The sequence below is a fragment of the Tiliqua scincoides genome, chromosome 2 (genome assembly GCF_035046505.1).
Source record: "Tiliqua scincoides isolate rTilSci1 chromosome 2, rTilSci1.hap2, whole genome shotgun sequence".
Classification (NCBI taxonomy): domain Eukaryota; kingdom Metazoa; phylum Chordata; class Lepidosauria; order Squamata; family Scincidae; genus Tiliqua; species Tiliqua scincoides.
This window is the reverse complement of record NC_089822.1, coordinates 34,430,319-34,432,695: the sequence shown is the minus strand read 5'-3', so window position 1 is coordinate 34,432,695 and position 2,377 is coordinate 34,430,319. Positions and strand designations below refer to the sequence as shown.

At 46.8% G+C, this 2,377-nt stretch overlaps 1 pseudogene; it reads left to right on the top strand.

Annotated features, from left to right (window-relative positions):
• Window positions 1-347: 347 nt before the first annotated feature.
• Window positions 348-463, top strand: LOC136642409 (5S ribosomal RNA; annotated as a pseudogene).
• The last annotated feature ends 1,914 nt before the right edge of the window (window positions 464-2,377 follow it).

Here is a 2,377-nt window from a genome sequence, read left to right as displayed (position 1 = left end):
GGTTCCCCTTGCAAAGGAACAGTAACATTCCTGCAGCCCCTGAGGCAGCAAAGAGGCTAAAGAGGGCAAGGGGGGGGGCAGAAAACCTCTGTAGCCAAAACATGTGCAGCAAGGTGGAGCACTCTCTCTCACTCACTCACAGACACACAGGGGCAGGGGCCGTAGTAACAGAGGGGATTGCTTTAAAAAACTCAGGGAGTATTTGCCCAATCCCCCCCTTCAGACTGAGATGGTGCAGGTTCTCTGTGCTCCAGCCTACACAGTGGCGTCGCTAGGGGGGTGTGGAGAGTGCAGGCCGCACCAGGTGACGCGCACAGGGGGTGACACACTAAAATCACGGTGGTTGGGATTACAGTGTTACCCTGCACATGCCCGATCTTGTCTGATCTTGGAAGCTAAGCAGGGTCAGACCTGGTTAGTACTTGGATGGGAGACCGCTTGGGAATACCGGGTGCTGTAGGCTTACACCAGGGGTGCTCAATAGGTGGATCGCGATCTACCGGTAGATCGCGAGGCAAAATGAGTAGATCGCGGAGTGCCGACCCCCCCTTCAGGTGCCTCTGGGAGGAAACGCTGGGAGTAAGGCCCATTGTACTCAATGGGGCTTACGCCCAGGTAAGTGTGGCTAGGATTGCAGCCTCACAGCCTAATCCTAGGCATGTCTACTCAGGAGTAAGTCCTGTTATACTCAGTGGGGCTCAAGGTACACCAACATACATTGTACACATAAATGTTATATGTTATGATGGTGTGAACATTGTAAAAAAAACTCTGGTAGATCTCCGGGCTTTGCTGGGTTTCAAAGTAGCTCTCGAGCCAAAAAAGTGTGAGCACCCCTGGCTTACACCATAGTCTTTCGAGACTGAAGGTTGCCAACCATAGGAGTAACCCCATCACATTATATACCTTTGGATGCAGAATTTCGAGTGGAATGCAATGCAAAAAGCCAGAGTGAAATATCTCCTTTCTATCAAAAGTTATGGCCAAAAAACTGGAGAACAAAAATGCATGGATCCCTATGGAAAGTGAAAGTGAGCTGTATTACACATTTACTCACAAGTAGGTGAACTTGCCTTAGTCCATTGGAAAGGGCAGGTTGAGAGGAATCCAAGAACACTGGAGTGGTCCTGATCCAATGAATGCAGCCCCCAAAAACACCTGAGAAGGAAGTCCCTCCCTCCAAGCAGATGAATGTATTGCACCCTACGGAAAGCGAAACTAAGCCTCATGGTTGAGTTTACTTATGAGTAAGCAAACATGCCTCGGCTGGTGGTCAGGCCAGGCAAAGGGGAACGTGAAGCCACCAGAATGGTCCTGATCTGATGGAACTGAAGCTCAACAAATGCTCCAGAAGGCAGCCTCCCCCCCCCCCCACTAAAAAGGATCAAAACAGAGGCTTTAGCTGATCAGGTGAACCTTTTTGAGACTTGCAAAGCCAGGTGGATCCTGACAGTGATCTGGTTTAAACAGAAGTTCTTAAATTGAACTGGGCACTGGGTAGGGCTGAAAACCTTATTGGTTTTGGAGGGGGATGTTATTGCAGGCAGGCTACAGAGGAAATTCACTTGGTGGAACAGGGCTGGCTTCTGCTTATTTAATTATTTGTTTTACTTTAGTTATTTATTTATTTTAATTTGCCTGATAATGTCACTTCCACCATGACATCACTTCTGGTGGGTCTTGGACAGACTGTCATTCTAAAAAGTGGATCCCAGTGTTAAAAGTTTGAGGACTGCTGCAATAAGGTGTTAGTAAGTTGACACTCTGAGGGGGTGACATCACTAGTGATAAAAATCACTAAAATGTTATATATCAATGCGTAATTTCATGCAGAATGTGTTCTATATTTGTTCTATCAAAAGGTACAGCCAAAAAAACAGTGGGGGCGGAGTGATAGTACATCATCACACCCACTACCTGGGGTGTTGCCCCGCCCACTGCATGGGGGGGTGATGCACCGGGTGACTCAAACCCTAGTGATGCCACTGAGCCTACACAAACAAAACAGCCCAGCAAGCCAGTCTTCCCAGCAAGCCAAAGCATGAGATTTAGGCTACTATCTGATCCACACTTTCCTGGGAGTAAGCTCCATTGACTAGAATGGGACTTACTTCTGAGTAGCCAGGCATAGGACTGGGCTCTTAGGCTACAATCCGATCCACACTTTCCTGGGAGTAAGCCCCACTGACTAGAATGGGACTTCTGAGTAGGCAGGCATTTATAAAATGGCAGCTATTTATAAAATGATGTTTTTGTGCAGTGGGAGCAATTCAACATTAGCATTACTTCAATATAAATAATTTTTCTATATAATTAAAAGTATAAACAGTTCTGTTTAGTGCTGAGTTAAAGAACACGGTTAGACCATATTTAAAAT